Raw genomic sequence first — 22,091 nt, 5'->3', positions numbered from 1 at the left:
GGTTCTTCCTCTCACCCATCCCTTCCTCCCACCCCAAGCCGCACCCCCAGCTACCTACTAACCTCATCCCACCCCTTGACCTGTCCGTCTTCCCCGGACTGACCTATCCCCTCCCTACCTCCCCACCTATACTCTCTCCACCTATCTTCTTTACTCTCCATCTTCGGTCCGCCTCCCCCTCTCTCCCTATTTATTCCAGTTCCCTCTCCCCATCCCCCTCTCTGATGAAGGGTCTAGGTCCGAAACGTCAGCTTTTGTGCTCCTGAGATGCTGCTTGGCCTGCTGTGTTCATCCAGCCTCACATTTTGTTATCTTGGAATTCTCCAGCATCTGCAGTTCCCATTATCTCTGATACGAGTTTCTCCATCAATTCCTGGTTTTGTTTCAGATCTCCAGCATTGGCAATATTTTGCCTTTATTTTCTTACAAAACATGTAATAACTGTTATCAGGTACAAATGTTTCCAACATTTAGTCCTTCTCTCCTGTGCGGAGAAAATCCCTGGATTTCTCAATCGGAAACTGCTGGGGATAGAGATTCAGTGATTAAAAATAAGGAACTAAAACAGTGTCACATTCACACATGAGCTGTGCAGTAAAGAGCGTCTGCCATGGCCAATCTTTCACTCAGTCCCAGTTTAAACAGCCTGAGAAACCATGGGAACATAAGAACAGCAGTAGGCCATTCAGCACCTCGACCTGTTCCACTGCTCAATGTGATTCTTTGCTACATTTGCTGAACAGAAAATGACCTGTCTCTGATTTAAAACCCCTCAAAAGAACGTGGAGTCCCTCCCCAGCTGGGGATTCACTCACGGCGAGTGAAACATTCAGTGCAGCTACAATCATTCAAGAACTTCAAAGGAGAGGTGTTACTAGAAGCAGGGTGTAGACCGCAGCCAACAAATTCTTTTGTGGTGAATCAATGACAAAGCAACAGTTAGAGCCTCACCTTTCGGGATGTGATTAGAAAGTCAGTTCTTCATAAAGTGGTTGAAATGACACTCCGTAGCAACTCGAAAATTGTCAGCAGTCCCTGGCACTCAGAATAGCCATTTGCGAATCCATCGGGGAAATCCTTTACGAACACAAACAAATGTCTTTCCTCTCAAAATATACAGAGCACCCGGGTCTTCACGGCTTGACTCACTGTTGTTCTCAGAGTGTAACAGGGTAAACTTCGTTACAGTATCCAACAGTAATCCCTGAAGCACTGAGTTGAAGAAAGGGCGAAGATACTGGAATTTACAACACACCTGTCTTTTCCTCAGGATGGCCAAAAGCAAGTCACAACCCTAAGGAAAGAAGGAGTATAATTTCACACAGTGCATTCTCACAAACCACAAAAAGATACTTTCTCACATCGTGAAGTGGGCTGCAATAGACATGAGCAAGGCTACCTGAAACTTTCCATTGGCATTGTCAGATGCCATTGAGGATCTTCATGGCCATCTGAGAGAGCAAGCACAGCGTTTGCTGAATACCTTGTCCAACAGTGTCACACACTCTCCCAGAGCAACACCGAGTGTTCCAGACTGGGGGCTGTTCTCGTCCTGGGAAGGGTCCTGGGTCCAGCATCTGCTGAGTCCCAAGGAGCACAGTTTCCACTCACAGAAGTCTATGTGGAATGTTCCCTGGCCTAATGGCCATCATGGAATCACTTGGTTGATGGTCACGGAAATCTCTCGGAATCACTACTGCCTTTTGGAGGAGAGGACCCACTGTTCTCACCTGACCTGGCCCACAAGTGACTCAGGCCCATGGCGATCAGCCTGCCTCTTCACTGCAATGGCTCTAGCAGCCACTCAGCTACATGTGTAACAGGGGAAGGGCAATAAATGATGACCGTACCACTGACACACCCATCCCATGAAGAGTTGGAGAAATTTGAGGCAGCTAACCCTGTACATGCTGACCAGCTAATGACTGCAGCAGGAAGAGGCAGCCATGATCCTGAGGCATGGGCCTTATTTGAATTTGGCTCATAGCTGTAAAGGAGCAGACTTGGAGTAATGTATGGTCAATACTGGCAGGGAGCTGCCAAGCAGTTAGCACATACCCACACAAACATTCCAGTTATACTTCGGTCCTGGGGCTTCACTCAAAACATAGAACATAGAACATAAAACATTACAGTGCAGTACAGGCCCTTCGGCCCTCGATGTTGTGCCGACCTGTCATACCGATCTTAAGCCCATCTAACCTACACTATTCCATGTACGTCCATATGCTTATCCAATGACCATTTAAATGCCCTTAAAGTTGGCGAATCTACTACTGTTGCAGGCAAAGCGTTCCATTCCCTTACTACTCTCTGAGTAAAGAAACTACCTCTGACATCTGTCCTATACCTTTCACCCCTCAATTTAAAGCTATGCCCCCTCGTACTAGCCATCTCCATCTGAGGAAAAAGGCTCTCACTGTCCGCCCTATCTAATCCTCTGATCATCTTGTATGTCCTATTAATTCGCCTCTTAACTTTCTCTCTAACGAAAACAGCCTCAAGTCCCTCAGCCTTTCCTTGTAAGACCTTCCCTCCATACCAGGCAACATCCTAGTAAATCTCCTCTGCACCCTTTACAATGCTTCCACATCCTTCTTATAATGCGGTGACCAGAACTGTACGCAATACTCCAAGTGCAGCCGCACCAGAGTTTTGTACAGCTGCAACATGACCTCATGGCTCTGAAACTCAATCCCTCTACCAATAAAACCTAACACACCATACACCTTCCTAACAACCCTATCAACCTGGCTGGCGACTTTAGGGGATCTATGCTCATGGATATCAAGATCTCTCTGCTCATCCACGCTACCAAGAATCTTACCATTAGCCCAGCACTCTGTATTCCTGTTACTCCTTCCAAAGTGAATCACCTCACACTTTTCCATATTAAACTCCATTTGCCACTTCTCAGCCCAGCTCTGCAGCTTATCTATGTCCCTCTGTAACCTCCAACATCCTTTGTCACTATCCACAACTCCACCGACTTTAGTGTCATCTGCATATTTCCTAACCCATCCTTCTACGCCCTCATCCAGATCATTTATAAAAATGACAAACAGCAGCGGCCCCAAAACAGATCCTTGAGGTACACCATTAGTAACTGAACTCCAGGATGAACATTTCCCATCAACCACAACCCTCTGCCTTCTTACTCCTAACCAATTTCTGATCCAAACCGCTAAATCACCCTCAATCCCATGCCTCCATATTTTCTGCAATAGCCTACTGTGGGGAACCTTATAAAATGCTTTACTGAAATCCATATACACCACATCAACCTGGGTGGCAACTTTAAGGGATCTATGCTCATGGGCATTTAGATCTCTCTGCTCATCCACACTACCAAGAATCTTACTATTAGCCCAATATTCTCATCCACCTAAGATAATAAAATGTGAGGCTGGATGAACACAGCAGGCCAAGCAGCATCTCAGGAGCACAAAAGCTGACGTTTCGGGCCTAGACCCTTCATCAGAGAGGGGGATGGGGGGAGGCAACTGGAATAAATAGGGAGAGAGGGGGAGGCGGACCGAAGATGGAGAGTAAAGAAGATAGGTGGAGAGAGTGTAGGTGGGGAGGTAGGGAGGGGATAGGTCAGTCCAGGGAAGACGGACAGGTCAAGGAGGTGGGATGAGGTTAGTAGGTAGCGGGGGGTGCGGCTTGGGGTGGGAGGAAGGGATGGGTGAGAGGAAGAACCGGTTAGGGTGGCAGAGACAGGTTGGACTGGTTTTGGGATGCAGTGGGTGGGGGGGGAAGAGCTGGGCTGGTTGTGTGGTGCAGTGGGGGGAGGGGATCAACTGGGCTGGTTTAGGGATGCAGTAGGGGAAGGGGAGATTATGAAACTGGTGAAGTCCACATTGATACCATATGGCTGCAGGGTTCCCAGGCGGAATATGAGTTGCTGTTCCTGCAACCTTCGGGTGGCATCATTGTGGCAGTGCAGGAGGCCCATGATGGACATGTCATCAAGAGAATGGGAGGTTGAGTGGAAATGGTTTGCGACTGGGAGGTGCAGTTGTTTGTTGCGAACTGAGCGGAGGTGTTCTGCAAAGCGGTCCCCAAGCCTCCGCTTGGTTTCCCCAATGTTCTGCAAAGCGGTCCCCAGGCTTGGGGACCGCTTTGCAGAACACCTCCGCTCAGTTCGCAACAAACAACTGCACCTCCCAGTCGCAAACCATTTCCACTCCCCCTCCCATTCTCTTGATGACATGTCCATCATGGGCCTCCTGCACTGCCACAATGATGCCACCCGAAGGTTGCAGGAATAGCAACTCATATTCCGCCTGGGAACCCTGCAGCCATATGGTATCAATGTGGACTTCACCAGTTTCAAAATCTCCCCTTCCCCTACTGCATCCCTAAACCAGCCCAGTTCATCCCCTCCCCCCACGGCACCACACAACCAGCCCAGCTCTTCCCCCCCACCCACTGCATCCCAAAACCAGTCCAACCTGTCTCTGCCACCCTAACCGGTTCTTCCTCTCACCCATCCCTTCCTCCCACCTCAAGCCGCACCCCCCGCTACCTACTAACCTCATCCCAACTCCTTGACCTGTCCGTCTTCCCTGGACTGACCTATCCCCTCCCTACCTCCCCACCTACACTCTCTCCACCTATCTTCTTTACTCTCCATCTTCGGTCCGCCTCCCCCTCTCTCCCTATTTATTCCAGTTCCCTCCCCCCATCCCCCTCTCTGATGAAGGGTCTAGGCCCGAAACGTCAGCTTTTGTGCTCCTGAGATGCTGCTGGGCCTGCTGTGTTCATCCAGCCTCACATTTTATTATCTTGGAATTCTCCAGCATCTGCAGTTCCCATTATCTCTGATACATTCTCATCCACCTGTTTGGTCACCTTCTCAAAGAACTCAATAATGTTTGTGAGGCACGACCTACCCTTCACAAAACTGTGTTGACTATCCCTAACCAAATTATTCCACCCTTCAAACTTACACAGGAAAGAGATCCACTGTTTGATCAAGGCGGAAGGCCTTTGTGAAAATTGCGTTGCGATGTAACACAATGACTTGCATTAAGAAATACTGATCAAAATCTACTTAAATTAAAACTACTTTAAAAGTATATGGATGGGCACTTGAAATGTCATAAAATTCAAGGTCAAGGAAAAGTGCTGGAATGTGGGATTAGTGTAGATAGGTCAGGGCTGATGGGCTGATGGCCATTTCTGTCTGTATCGCTCTATGACTACGTTAAGAGTGATAGCCACTAAATTCCTTTTATTAATTATTAATACATTAGTAATATCATCCATTCATGTGATTTTGCCCAAAAGCTATTCAGCTCCATGAAAGTTATAAAACTGGAATGAACCATTTGATTTAACCATATCACAGGGCTTTTTCCACTTTTTAGATAAATAATATTCCTATTTCTTGTTCCCCCTTTCCTTCAAATGTCCTGCTGACCTATTGCACATTCAAATTATTTTAGTCTCTCCTCAGAGCAGTGACAATGGAATTGGCTACAACTCACTTCAGTTCAGTCCCTCTTGTTTCACAGTCCATTCCCTATTCTTTTTACCGTTAATGAAAAAGTCAGAACCTCACTTTCTTGTCACCAAAATTAGTTCTAATTAAGCTGACAGGCCCAACACACCCCTGCTTCGAATTTCCCTCATTAAAGCAAAAGAATCCAGACATTTGTCTTTTTAAAGAATTTGAGATATTTTGTTCACAGTATGTAGCCACATAATAAAAACTAGGAACTGATTAAAGAGACTTTACCAACATTCCTGAGTGACCTACTTATTTTTCAGAATTGTCAGGATTCTGTACATCAAAACAGCAGGCAGCATGAATGAGCAGCTCGAATGCAGACCGAGAAACGGCAAAATTCATTCAATCCCTCTCCACCATGAACATGATTGATGAGCAAATGTGGGTCTTGGCTTTGGAAATGTCAATGCTCCATTCAAATGATGTCTTGTTGTTTTGTTAAATGATTAACGTCTGTGTGAAGATTGGAGAAGCTTTACTGAAAATGTCAGAAAATTTGCAGTCACTCCTGAAATGACCTAAATAAGGCTTGTGCAACACAGCCAAAGAATTTTAGTGGACCCTGTAGTAATTGTAACAGGGTCAGCCAGGTCAAACACATAGAATATGCATTCCCTGACTGGGGCTGTAAACTTGGTCCAAACAGGGAGCCCTGGCTGACAGAGAGAAACAGGAGTGTCAGAGGTTCGGTTCACTCTGGGAGCTGTCTCTGAGGGAGCTGGACCAGTGTCAAGGACTCTCCATGTGTAAATAAAGGGGGACTTGGTGACAGGATACCGGCCTCTGCGGAGTTATTTTAGATCCCATTTTGAAATTTTAGAAGGAAAGGATGGCACAATAATGTGAAATGATTCTCCAATGCAGTAAGAACTTTTGGAAAGGAAATAAAATCTACTTATGTTCCATTTTTCAGGTTATTTCAGTATTTATTTCAACACGGTAGAGTTATTACAATTGAATCATATAATTCCAGCCTATTTCTCCCATGGGAAAGCTTAATTTCTATCCTGCCAATTACCAGTGAACTGTGACTGCCATCATGTAAACAGACAATATCCCAAAAAAAATCTCATGTTTTTGCTCATTCATGGGATGAGGGGTATCCCTGGCTAGGCACTATTTATTACCCATCTCTAATTGCCCCAGTGGGCAGTTAAGAGCCAGCCACATTGCTGCGGGTCTGGAGTCACATGTAGGTCAAACCAGGTAAGGATGGCAGTTTCCTTCCCTAAAGGGCATTAGTGAACCAGGTGGGTTTTTCCTGACAATCTGCAGTGGATTGTGTCCCAGACAATGGGAATGATGGGGCCTGAAGGAAAGGCAGTTCTGAACAAAAGGCGTGTTGTATTTTAGTCAGGAAAGGGGTTTAAAAGCCAACTGCAACCCCTGGTCTCTGTGTGCTACCGTGCTCCAAAATCTATGGCCGTGTTCCTCACCCCCACCTTCTCATGGGTAACTAGGGCTGGGTCAGCCAGTGACACCCATGAGTGAATTTAAAAAACTGAACATAAAAAACTGAGGAACATAAGAACCATGAACAGGATTAGGCCATGTGGTCCATCCAACCATGCCCTGCCATTTAATAAGATCATGGCTGATATTTTTGAAACTCAGCTCCACTTATCCGCCCGCCCACCATAACCCTTAGTTTCTTTACTGTTCAAATGTTTATCTAGCCTTGCCTTAAACACATTCAGCGAGATAGCTTCAACCGCTTCACTGGGCAGGGAATTCCACAGATTCACAGCCCTCTGGGTGATGAAGTTCCTCCCAACTCAGTCCTAAATCTTCTCCCCCCCTATTTTGAGGCTACGCCCGTGGTTCTGTTTCTCCTGCCAGTGGAAACATCCTCCCTGCTTCTATCTAATCTATTCCCTTCATAATTTTATATGTCTCTATAAGGTCTTCCCTCATTTTTTCAAAATTCCAATGAATATTATCCCAGTCTACTCAACCTCTCCTCATAAGCCAACCCTCTCAACTCTGGAATCGTCCTAGTGAACTTCCTCTGCATCCCTTTTAATGCTAATGCATCCTTTCTCAAGTAAGGAGACCAAAACTGCACACAATACTTCAGGTGTGGCCTCATCAGCACCGTGTACAGCTGTAACATAGCCTCACTGTTTTTAAACTCCATCCCTCTAGCAATGAAAGACAAAGTTCCATTTACCCTCTTAATTACCTGCTGCACCTGCAAGCCAACCTTCTGTGATTCATGCACAAGGACACCCAGGTCCCTCTGCACAGCAGCATGCTGCATTTTTTTTCGTTCAAATAATAATCCCTTTTACTGTTATTCCTACCAAAGTGGATGACGACACATTATCAACATTGCATTCCACCTGCCAGACCTTCGCCCACTCACCTAACTTATCTACATCCCTCTGTAAACTCTCAAAGTCCTCTGCACACTGTACTGTACCACTCACCTTAGTGTCATCCACAAACTTTGACACACTGCACGTGGCCCCCAACATCAAATCATCAATGTAAACTGTAAACAATTGTGGTCCCAACACTGTGATCAGAGATAATGGGAACTGCAGATGCTGGAGAATCCATGATAACAAAGTGTGGAGCTGGATGAACACAGCAGGCCAAGCAGCATTCTCAGGATCCTCTCTGATGAAGGGTCTAGGCCCGAAATGTCAGCTTTTGTGCTCCTGAGATGCTGCTTGGCCTGCTGTGTTCATCCAGCTCCACACTTTGTTATCATGGTCCCAACACTGATCCCTGAGGCACACCGCTAGTTGCTGACCGCCAACTAGAAAAACACACATTTATCTCCACTCTTTGCTTCCTGTTAGTTAACCAATCTTCTATCCATGCTAATACATTAACTGTAACACCGAGCACCTTTATCTTATACAGCAGCCTTTTGTACAGCACCTTGTCGATGCCTTTTGGAAATCCAGACACACCAGATCCACCAAACATAACATCAGCATCACATTTGCTGTTTCCCAATTCCCAATCCCAACCGCCCCAGAGTCTACCGAATTTTGGTAAATTTCTACATGTGCATTTGCTATTTCCCTCGCGATCCCTTTTGGTATCCTGGGGCTTATTCCATCAGGACCAGGATATTTGTCTACCTTTAGCCCCATTAGCTTGCCCAACTCTACCTCTTTAGTGATAATGATCATTTCTAGGTCCTCACCAACCAAGCTTTCTTGTCATTAATTATTGGCATGTTATTGGTGCCTTCCAAAGTGAAAACCAACATAAAATACCTGTTAAAACCTTGGTCATCTCCTTATTTCCCATTATTAAATCCGCCTTCTCATCCTCTAAGGGACCAATATTTATCTTGGCCATTCTTGTTCATTTTATGCATTTGTAGAAACTTTTCTTATCTGTAAAGTCTCTCTCTGACTGTAGTAAAACAAGTCCATAAAAATCACAGTTGATGGAAACTGGACAGACTCCTTTCAGCTAATGGCAGAACTAGGAATCTCCAAACAGCTGCTCAACTGCTAAGGTCAGTGCTCTTGGGATCATTCAGCCACAATAGCATCAATTTATTCATCACAGACAAACCCCAAGGACTGATAGGTACATTCCTTTGTTTTTACTTTAACCCTTGGACCAGCCTCTCATTTCTAATCAATGTGCTTGTGTGTTTTATTTTCTTCTCACATGTTTTAGTCATTAATAAAACCCACCTGGGCTCCACTCAAAACATCAATATATTGGTTTCAGGTCTCCAGTATCCACAGGTCTTTTGTTTTATAATAATAAGTATATTAGGGTTGGGAAAAATCATCCATGATGGGAAGGAATCCTTTGTAAAAGAAAATGTGTCACAATTAACCAAGGAGGGGATGAATTGATGGGGGGTGGGTGCACAGTTCATCCCTCATCACCCAGGAGCATAACCATCTGGGGGCATTTCACCTGGGACCCCGGCTGAGGAGCTGGTCATAAAGCTGCTGTACCTACTACCTAAAGGGGTTTCTTTGTCAACAGCTCCCTCTGATATAAGCTTAATAACATAAAAGGAAACACACAGTAATATTGTAGCTTCTAAAAATCATCCAGATCCCTTGAAATGCAGCCACTATCCTTTTTTGGCTCCATGTTGATGTTTGTACATCATTATGGGTAAATATCCTGGAATTCCCAGTGGTAAAAATATTCCGGGAACACCTTCTGTTTAACAGCTAAATAGAAAGACCACCAACTCACGCAGTCTACCCAACATCCTGAGAACAAGCTCAAAAGTGAACATCAGCCTGATCTTTTATCCATTCACTGAATCGAAGGAAATGTTGGTGGGCCCCTGGTACAAGTCTATAATCTTGATTGGTACATTATTCTCCATGTGCACGGCTGGTCCAATAGAGCCACACACAGAAACAGTCAATTCCTTTGGATCAGAGTTTTTTAAAAAAATTAGAAGAACTCATGATTGAGAGGCTGATTGGCCTATTACTGCTACATTTTCCTCTGATACAAACTCCAGGTTGTAACATTCCTGTGCCAAACCACGAACGCTCGATGCACTTTTCTGATTTTACATAAAATATTACTCCAATCAACGACATCTTCCGATATAAATGTAATTCAGCACTGGAGGTAGTCTGCAGCATGGAAAGTGAATACATTTCTTACTGCAATATACAAATCTCATGTACAATTTAAATGGTTCATGACATTGAGGTGCCTGTAGCAAAAGGAGGCTGTTCTCGGTAGCCCCTGTATTTATAACAGAGTGTGTGTTTGCAATTTAAATTAATGGCTCGATCAAATTCATGTCTGAGCAGGAAGAAGTAAGCAACATTCGGCAATCTGTTATTCAACACGTATCACATCTTTTCTCTAATCTCATCTCTGTTGAATACGTTGAGACTGTTGATGAAATCAAATGAAAGATGCATTAGCTAACGTAAATTTGCACAGTGAACTTTGCTATTGTGTTAAAGTGCCAAGCTGTATTCCACAGGCACTGAGCTGGGGGCTGGAAGAGCAATTCCAAAGACACAGCGACTGTTGTAATTTTTATTTTGGTAAAGGTCAGAAAGAATATCCCGAGCTGATGATTAATGGTTTGTGTTAAATAAAATATAGTTTGGAGAAGGGTTTTGCAAACACGCCCATATTTATGTGACATTACTTTTATTGCGTTAGAGTTATGATGGGAAGTGACATTTATGGAATCATCACTCTGATATAGCACACATTTCAGAGGAAATTAAACATTCATGATGTATTACCTTCTTTTAGTAATGATGTAAACCTCGCAACTTGTGGGTAGTTACAATTTCTTTTTCATATTATATTGGAACTAAACTGTATTAATGACCCAAGTTTGGTTGCTTGGGCTGTATCGCATTATCACATATTTAATATTCAAACATCCACATTAATTGTAAATCTGCAGTTCTTTTGCTGCAGCCTAGTGTTTTCTTCCTGCCTTTGGCAACCCAATCTGCAACTTCTCCCTAAGTAAATAAACCAAATTCTTCTCCCCAAGTCTAAACCTACTCATAAATCCAGATGTGAACACAAACATGTCTTGTTTAAATCTTACACTTTAACCACAGCAAAGACAGCCTGTTGACAAAGGATGAAGGCAGCAGAAAACTATGGGCCAGCTATAACCTGGCATCAGTAGGATTGAAAATACTCAAATGAAGTGGAGCACGCAGTTAAGGTGAGGGGGGACATTTCAAAGGAGATGTGAGGGGAAAGTTTTTTTACAAAGAGAGTGGTAGGAGTGTGAAATGCACTGCTAGGGGTGGGGGTGCAGGCAGATACAACAGGGGTGTTTAAGGGGCTTTTAGATAAGTACATGACTATGTAAGGAATGGAGGGATACAGACCAATGGCAGGCAGAAGGGATTAGTTTCATTTGGTGTCATATTCAGCACAACAACTGGGGAAGGCAATAGACAACAGACAATAGGTGCAGGAGTAGGCCATTCGGCCCTTCGAGCCAGCACCACCATTCATTATGATCATGGCTGATCATCCACAATCAGTATCCTGTTCCTGCCTCATCCCCATAACCCTTGATTCCCAAAGGGCCTGTTCCTGTGCTGTACAGTTCTGTGTTTTACGTAAAACGAGATACTGCAGGATACTTGAAATCTAAAACAAAAACAGAAAGTGCTGGAGAAACTCGGCAGGTCTGGCAGCATTTGTGGAGAGAGAAACAGTTATGTTTCAAGGGCAGTGAACCTTTGCCAAAACTTCAGCTATGGAAAAAATACTGTCTTGACGGGAAGTGGGTGAATGGTTATCGGGGTGAGATGGGAATGCACAGTTTGATGATCACTTGGGGTTTTACTGAATGCTAAGAAGATGCTCAAATGGATTAATCCTCTAATTCGCTCCTGTTTCGTGTTTCTTTGAAGCTATTAAATTTTTTGCACAATTTAGAAGAAAGTATGTGTCCATCCTGAATTCTGTGCACTGAATTTGATTGATTTAAGAAGATACTCATATCAAGTGCAAAAAAATGTGTCTTGTTGCAGCCCTAAGCATTGGATATGGCAGAGGAAAAACAAATGAAGTTTTTGAGCAGCCCTCACCCAAGGAGGCGAAAGGAGACTCATGTGTGCATCAGGTTAAACATAGCCCCTGCCCCCAACACTGCCCCTCACCAGCCTCTCCTCCAGGGGAGTCACTAATTGGAACAAGCACAGTAGGCAGGTATGCAGGTGCAGTGGGCAGTGACGGGAGAAGGCAGACAGGATGTTGGCCTTCATAGTGAGACGATTCGAGTACAGGAGTGGGGATATCTTACTGCAATTGTACAGGGCCTTGGTGAGACCTCACCCCGGAGTAGTGTGCGCAGTTTCGGTCTTCCTATCTGAGGAAGGATGTCCTGGTGATGGAGGAGGAGCAGCAAAGATGTACCAGACTGAAGCCTGGGATGGCAGAATGGGTGTATGAGGAGAGATTGAATCAGTTAGGACTTTATTCACTGGAATTTAGTAGAATGAGGGAGGGAGATCTCATTGAAACCTGTAAAATTCTAACAGGACTAGGCAGAGTAAATGCAGGAAGGACTTCCCCAGTGAGTGGGCAGGGGTCTAGAATCAGTTTAAAGTCTAAGGATCTGGAGTGGGCCATTTAGCACCAAAAGAAGGAGAAATGTCTTCACCCAAGGAGTGGGGAGCCTGTGGAATTCTCTGCCACAGAAAGTGGTTGAGGCTTGGGTTCAAACAGGAATTAGATATAGTTCTTGAGGCTGAAGGTCATGGGGAGAAAGCTGGAACATGGGACTGAGTTGGATAATCAGCCAAGATCATATTGAATGGCAGAGACGACTCGAAGGGCTGAACGGCCTACTCCTGTTCCTATTTTTGAAAACAATTTTGCATTTTAGAAGTGTGATGCAATGTTGTCCCTGAGCTTCATGGAGGCTCCGTCCATGTCATACTGGGCATGTCAGCGAGCAGGGCACTACGTGGAGCCTGCGGGGGGCTATGCTAATATAAACACGAAGATGTTTCAGTGGCAGCATCATACGCCGAGCCACCTCGGCATCAGCACCCTTCCCCACCCCCCTACCCCACCCCCACCCCACATCCCACACACCCCCACACCCCACCCCACCCCACACCCTACACCCCACCACACCCCACCCTACCCCACCCCCCACCCCACACCCCCCCCCACACCCCACCACACCCCACCCCTCCAACCCCCCATACCCCACCACCCACCCCACCCCACAGCCCACACCCCTCCACCCCGCCCCCACCCCACACCCTACACCCCACCTCCTCACACACCTCCTCAACCCACCGTACCCCACCACCCATACCACCGCCCCACCCCACACTCCTTCACCCTGGCTCCACCCCATACCCCACACCCCCCCACCCTGCGCACCCCCCACCCCACCTTCTCACACACACCCGCACCCCACCGCCTCACACACCCCCTCACCCCACCTCCTAACATACCCCTCCACCCCACCTCCTCACACACGCCCCACCCCACCTCCGCACACACCAATCCCCACCCCACCTCCTCACACACACCCCCATCCCACGTCCTCACACACCCCCCCCACCCCACCTCCGCACACACCAAACCCCACCACACCTCCTCACACACCCCCCCACCCCACCTCCGCACACACCAATCCTCACCCCACCTCCTCACACACACCCCACCCCACCTCCTCACACACCCCCCCCACCCCACCTCCTAACACATCCCTCCACCCCACCTCCTCACACACCCCCCACCCCACCTCCTAACACACCACCCCCCCATGACCCCACCCCACCTCCTCACACACCCCTCCAGCCCACCTCCTAACACACCCCCCCACCCTACCTCCTAACACACCCCTCCATCCCATCTCCTCACACATCCCCCAACCCCACCTCCTAACACACCCCCCACCCTGCCCCCTCACACACACCCACACCCCACCTCCTCACACACCCACCCCACCCCACCTCCAAACACACCCCTCCACCCCACCTCCTCACACACCACCCCACCCCACCTCTTCACACACCCCCCCACCCCATCTCCTAACGCACCACACCCCACACCCCCACCCCACCTCCTAACACACCCATCCAGCCCACATCTGTGCACACCCTCCCACCCCACCTCCTTACACACCTCCCCACCCCACCTCCTAACACACCCCCCCACCCCACCTCCTAACACACCCCTCCATCCCATTTCCTCACACACCCCCCAATCCCACCTCCTAACACACCCTCCACCCTGCCTCCTCACACACACCCCCACCCAACCTCCTCACACACCCACCACACCCCACCTCCAAACACACCCCTCCACCCCACCTCCTCACACACCCCCACCCCACCTTCTCACACACCCCCCACCCCACCTCTTCACACACCCCCCACCCCACCTACTAACACACACCCCCACCCCACCTCCTAACACACAGCCCACCCCACCTCCTAACACACCCCTCCATCCCATCTCCTCACACATCCCCCAACTCCACCTCCTAACACACCCCCCACCCCGCCTCCTCACACACCCCCCCCACCCCACCTCCTAACACACCCACCCACCCCACCTCCTCACACACCCCCCCACCCCACCTCCGCACACACCCCCCACCCCTCCTCCTCACACACCCCCCAACCCCACCTCCTCACACACCCCTCCACCCCACCTCCTCACACACCACCCCACCCCACCTCCTCACACACCCCCCACCCCATCACCTAACGCACCACCCCCCATGCCCCCACCCCACCTCCTAATACACCCCTCCAGCCCACCTCCGTGCATACCCTCCCACCCCACCTCCTAACACACCTCCCCACCCCACCTCCTAACACACACCCCCACCCCACCTCCTAACACACCCCTCCATCACATCTCCTCACACACCCCCCAACCCCACCTCCTAACACACCCCCACCCTGCCTCCTCACACACGCCCCCACCCCACCTCCTCACACACCTCCCCACCCCACCTCCTCACACACACCCCCACCCCACCTCCTCACACACCCACCCCACCCCACCTCCAAACACACCCCTCCACCCCACATCCTCACACACCCCCCACCCCACCTCCTCACACACCACCCCACCCCACCTCCTCACACACACCCCCACCCCACCTCCTAACACACACCCCCACCCCACCTCCTACAACACCCCTCCACCCCACCTCCTCACACACCCCCCACCCCACCTCCTCACACACCCCCCACCCCACCTCCTCACACACCTCCCCACCCCACCTCCTAACACACACCCCCACCCCACCTCCTAACACACACCCCCACCCCACCTCCTAACACACCCCTCCACCCCACCTCCTCACACCTCCTCCAACCCCACCTCCTAACACACACCGCCACCCCACCTCCGCACACAAGCCCCCACCCCACCTCCTATCACACTCCCCCACCCCACCTCTGCACACACTTCCCCACCCCGCCCCCAGCGACGTTGCATAGTAGGAGGATGAGCAGGTGAAATCGGTGAAACACAGTGGAATGGGAGCTGAGAGGAAAAGGTTGCTCGGATATGCATCTGGACTTGCCAATTACGTGATGGGAGTTGGTGGATGGCGCTGTGCAGAAAGGAAGAGAAGAGGTTCTTTGAAATGTACAAGGCAGCATTTACAGTTATTATGATGCGAGGCAAGCCTGTTGTATTTATGTTATGCTTCATGTTTAAAGGAGATAAAGTTTGCTATTACTCAGGAATTAAAGACAAAAGGTCCCACAATTTTGAATAAACAAAATAAATGTGACTGTGCAAGATCAGGAACATAAGCAATCTACAACACACTCACACACACACTCATACACACACACACACCCATATACACACACACAAACATACACACACACACACACATACACACACTCACTCACTCACTCACACACTCACACACACACACACTCACTCACACACACACTCACACACACATACACACACACTCACACACTCACTCACTCACTCACACACTCACACACACACACACTCACTCACACACACACTCACACACACATACACACACACTCACACACTCACTCACTCACACACACACGCACTCACACGCACACACACACACACACACACTCACACGCACTCACACACACACACACACACACACACACACACACACACACACACACACACGCGCGCACACACACACACACACACAGACACACACACACAGAGACACACACCTACACTCTAACATCCAGAGCTAACATGAGGTAAATATTGACAACAGACAGACTGTAGTTGAACACACCATGGAGTACATCAAGTAGCAAATTGCAGTTAAACAGACACCAAGAATTTCACAGCAACACTCTGAGGCATTACAGATGCAGTAGGTCACTAAATCTCATTTAAACTTTGCCTTCATCACAATGGATTCCAATTCTTTATTTTGAAAATCCAACCCAGGACTCAAACTTGTATGTTTGATTGACTGCTCACCATCTAGCTGCTCAATCTCTCCTCATGAGATGGTATCCTGCTGGATTCTGCTGCTGGCACTGCCAGTGAGCTTTCTCTCTACTTCCATCTGCCTCAGCTGCACCAAGAAAATCTTGCTCATGTTTTCCCATATTCCAGTATACCATTGTCTTCTGGAAGTATGGATTTTGCTTATGTTATTTGATTATAGAAATAGAAACTAGGGCCAGACTATTTGGCCCTTTGTGCTTGCTCTTCCATTCGGTATGATCATGGCAGGTCCTTTATCCCATATTTCTGCTTTCACCCCTAGTCCCTTGGTGCTATTAAAATCTAAAAATGTTCTATCTTTGCCTTAATGCTATTCAGTGACTTGGCTTCCACAACCTTCTGTGGTCAAGAATTTCACAGACTCCCCATGCTCCAAGTAACCACTCCATATCAAACTGTGAGCACTGCTTCTGCATTAATTTATCAAAACCTCTGCACTGACTAACTCAGTTTTGTTTTAAAATAAAACCATACCAAGATTTTTTTAACTCGTTAAAATGAATATACAAACTGCAACTCACTCAGTGAACATATTTCATCACATTTTCTAAAGGGTGTTCACATGACAATGAGAGCCTAGATAATGAGCGCAGATGAAGAATTGACCACCTAAAGTCTTTGCTCATTGATGCTGAAAGTTAAGAGACGGTTGCTAGGCAACCAACCCAAGTAGGAATCTTGCCTGCACTGGATTTAATAATAGCCAAATGTCAAACAAGATTAAATATTCTCGCTTGCTCTCAAAACAGTGATACTAACCATTCATAATCACTGTATGTTCTGTCAAAAAAAGAATAACACACAATATTCCTAAAAAACCACAGGATAAATATTCATATTTTTATAATAAACAAATTGTATCAGTAATATTAACAGCTGAAGGAAATCCTTGACAGAGAGAAAAACCAACTCTAGGTGAGCTGTCTATATGGGACCTTTTTATTGCATTTTCAGTTGAGTTGAAATGCATTTCTAGGCAATGGATATAATTAACATTAAATTCTTTAACCAAGACATGGCTTGTGAATATAATTGGAATTCTCTCTTCCTGCTACAGCTCTTTGTCCAGCTCCCTTCATCTGTTGTGCCTCTGAGAGAGGGAACAGCCAACAGTGCAGTGGGGGATAATGGGACATCTGTGCCCAATGCTATATCATCTCAATTATAAAACTAAAGGATTGAGAAAGCAGCAGCTAGAAAGGAGGGTGATATTAGAGATAAATTACATACAGCAAGGGAAACAATGCAGAGAAAAATACTGGATGGTGGGAGGGCAAAAATGAAAAGTAAGAAAAAAATTGAAAATGTTCAATTTTTCAAAGTTCCAAGAACAATTTGTCACCTGAAAGGATAATGCTTGGTTTAAGCTGTTAAGTTTCTAGATGGAGAGAGTTCATGGAACATTTTACAGCCCAGATTTCACTACCTCAGAGGCAGTGGCCTCTCCTTCATGGTGAAAGAGGCAGAAATAGCCCAGAATCCTCAAACATGGTACTTCCCATTGCCATGGAAACAGATATGGAGTTGACTTGCCTTTGGGCCCATGAGTCTCCTGGAGGCAGCTGGCCATTCAACCCAGCAGCTTTTCCCGTTCAGGTTCTGTTTTGCTAATTCCACTGCACAGAACCTGGAGTGTGCAGAACACAGGAGCTCAGGATAGGAAAGCCAGGCTGATATTTTAGAGAAGAAGTTCTGAGGAAGGGTCCCCGAACTGAAATATTAACTCTGTTTTTACCTTCCCAGATGCTGCCAGACCTGCTGAGCTTTTCCAGCAGCTTTGTTTTTGATACTTTAGAGAATTGAGGGACCCGTCAAGGTATTGTCCCAGAACATATGGTGGTGGGTGTCACGACCAAATAAACCCCTTCTAGCTACTATTTATTGCCAAATAAAGCGAGGTTATAATGGCATTTTGTTCCAACAAAAATAGCAATGGCTATTGGCTTGGAAGTGGCCCAAGAGGAGTACTACCTGGAGGCTGACATAACAAGGTGTAGAGCTGGATGGACACAGCAGGCCAAGCAGCATCAGAGGAGCAGGAAGGCTGACGCTTCGGGCCTAGACCCATTCTCAGAAAGAGTTTCTGAAACGTCAGCCTTCCTGCTCCTCTGATGCTGCTTGGCCTGCTGTGTCCATCCAGCTCTATACCTTGTTATCTCAGATTCTCCAGCATCTGCAGTTCCTACTGTCTCTGATACCTGCAGATTGCTAGGAATGTTGTCTATATGCTTCTGGTACCGATTCACAGTCACTCAAAATAGCCTGTTTTAATTCTTCATATTCTCCTGACACCACCTCTGATAGCATTGCAAACACCTCACTAGCCCTGCCTCCCAACTTGGTCTGAATTAACATTATTCACACAGTCTCTGGCCAGTTCATCTGTTTAGCCAATTTCTCAAAGGAAATGAAACCAGCCCAGCTCGCCCCCACCTGCCTAACCTGTTCTTCCTCTCACTGACCCGTTTGGATACGATGGGTTTATTCATCTTCACAATCCTCCTCACCAAGCCTGTCTTTTACCTTCCTCCCGCCCTGTTACATTGATTTTTCTGCCTAACTGCCAACTTCTGAAGTTCAAACTCTTTCTCTTTTTCTCTTTCTTCTTTCTCTTTTTCCCTTTCATGTTCAAGTTGCTTCATTTTTTCCGACTCGAATCTTCTTTCCCTTTCTTTATCTTCTAACTCCAATTCACAATTGAATGGTTTTCTAATTCCACTGCACTTGACTGTTTCTTTGATATACCTAAATTCTTGGCCAACTTTGTAATAATTTCAGCTTTCTTATTATCCTTAGTTAAACCCAATTTTAGCCTGTTTACTAATTCTACAAGTGTCACCTTTTCTCTATCTTTCTAAACCTTCTTGCCAAATTTGGGAAGCATCTTCAAGCCTCAGAACATCTGTAACAATGTTAAGAGCCATTTCTCCATTTCTGATGTAACCAACAACAACCAAATTAAACAGATTTTCTGCTTCTCACATATGTTTTACTGAAAGATCTAGGACATTAGTCTCTTTAAACCTGTTTGCACCTTTCGTATCCTAAATCTGTTCAAATCTGTCTAAATCTGTTGAGATCCCCGATAGGAGACCCTAACCTGTTATAAAGTGGAAGTTGAACCCCCTCTAAGAACTAAAACTGAAACGCCCAAAGCGGAGCACCTCACCCTACAATCAGTAAAAGGAGTGTGAAAAGTGGTGTAACCTGCCTTTCAACAACTTCCAGTGGTTAAATAAAATAAATCCCTGACATTCACTTTATAATCAACAAGTAACAAAATAGTTATCCAGCTCTAACAGTGAGCAAACTTACTAAACTATTAATAAATTGAATAGGAGATAAAGGAAACTGCAGATGCTAGACAATCCAAGATAACAAAGTGTGGAGCTGGATGAACACAACAGGCCAAGCAACATCTCAGGAGCACAAAAGCTGATGTTTCGGGCCTAGACCCTTCATCAGAAAAGCTTCTGATGAAGGGTCTAGGCCCGAAACGTCAGGTTTTGTGCTCCTAAGATGCTGCTTGGCCTGTTGTGTTCATCTAGCTCCACACTTTGTTATCTCTAATAAACTGAATAGTCCCTTCTAACTAATAACTATTACTGAATAAAGCAAGATTCCAATGATATGCTGTTCCAATAAATACAAGTCCCCTATATTATATATATATATAAATGGCTATAATTACAAGAGACCAAATGATCTACTCCAGCTCCTCTATTCCCGTTCGCACTCCCTCTCCATGGATGCTGCTTGTTCCTCTGTGATCTCCAGTGCTTTTTGTTTTCTAAACAGATTCCAGCATCTGCAGTAATTTGCCCCTATTTTCTCATTTCTATGCTAGCAAAAAATGAACTGTGCAATAATCTGCATGGCAACAGACTCCGCAACGACAAAACTAGGGATGTAAAACAGAATCCTTTGGTCAGCACTTAGACGTGCACAGGGAGCATTGCAAATCCCGAATTTAATAATGATGAGCAGAACTACTCTGGTGTGTGACAAAACATAACTAACTCTATATTAAATTAATCAAATGCATTGTGACTCACTGTTTGAACTGATCACTAACAGTGCAAGAATCCTCATTTGCACAGCTTCAAGAAAAGGTTAGGAGTAAATTCGGCTGCTAATGAGATCTTCATCTCAGTGGGCTGCTAACATTTCGTATTTAAAGAGTGAACTTTGGAATGTTCAGATCCTGTGTTAATGGTATTCAGAGCACAGGCAATTTAACAGACTTTTTTCTGCGGATATTATGTGCATCTTTGTAGAGTGATGATATTTAGTTGCTTATTTATTTTCTCAAATGCACATAGAACATTACAGCACAGTACAGGCCCTTCGGCCCTCAATGTTGTGCCGACCTGTCATACCGATCTCAAGCCCATCTAACCTACACTATTCCAGGTACGACCATATGCTTGTCCAATGATGACTTAAATGTACCTAAAGTTGGCGAATCTACTATCATTACAGGCAAAGCGTTCCATTCCCTTACTACTCTCTGAGTAAAGAAACTATCTCTGACATCTGTCCTACATCTTTCACCCCTCAATTTAAAGCTATGTCCCCTTGTGCTCGCCATCACCATCCTACGAAAAAAGGTCTCACTGTCCACCCTATCTAACCCTCTGATTATTTTATATGTTTCAATTAAGTCACCTCTCAACCACCTTCTCTCCAACGACAACAGCCTCAAGTCCCTCAGCCTTTCCTCGTAAGACCTTCCCTCCATACCAGGCAACATCCTAGTAAATCTCCTCTGCACCCTTTCCAAAGTTTCCACATCCTTCTTATAATGCGGTGACCAGAACTGGACACAATACTCCAAGTGCAGCCGCACCAGAGTTTTTACAGCTTCACCATAACCTCTTGGTTCCGGAACTCGATCCCTCTATTAATAAAAGCTAAAACGCTGTATGCCTTATTAACAGCCCTGTCAACCTGGGTGGCAACTTTCAAGGATCTGTGTACATGGACACCGAGATCTCTCTGCTCATCTACACTGCTAAGAATCTTACCATTAGCCCTGTACTTTGCCTTCCGGTTACTCCTACCAAAGTGCATCACCTCACACTTGTCTGCATTAAACTCCATTTGCCACCTCTCAGCCCAGCTCTGTCCTGCATACCCTGCAAAGTGAGTTTTGAGGATTTTCAGAGAAAACTAGTCCCCTGCCCCTGGCCCAGTTTCTCTACTTATGTTTTATGTAATGTTGATTCTGATTTTTAAAAAATAATTAAGGAAACAATGTTTTTAAATGTTTTGCCTCCCACTGATATGTCCTTCAATGCACCAACACGCCATTTTGGAGAGTGACAGGCAGCAATCCACCTTGTGCCAGTGTATGTGATTGTGTCTCAGTGCCACAGGTACATTTCTTCTTCAATTCCCAGTCACAAAAGAAGAATCTCCTTTGTCCAGGTACCCCCTGCAGGTCGCTGACACTGCAATTCAGAATTCTCTCCTACAGGAGGCACAGCTACAGAATCCAGCCATCCCAAATGTTTCAGACTAGCTCCCACTTCCCATAACTTCACCAGACATATTACAAGTAGATATGAATTATGAGTCTTCTTCCCTAATTATGCTGAGTATTTCCTGCTTCACC

Source organism: Stegostoma tigrinum, chromosome 23, assembly GCF_030684315.1.
Source record: "Stegostoma tigrinum isolate sSteTig4 chromosome 23, sSteTig4.hap1, whole genome shotgun sequence".
Lineage (NCBI taxonomy): Eukaryota > Metazoa > Chordata > Chondrichthyes > Orectolobiformes > Stegostomatidae > Stegostoma > Stegostoma tigrinum.
The sequence above is the reverse complement of the archived record's forward strand: the minus strand, read 5'-3'. Positions refer to the sequence as shown.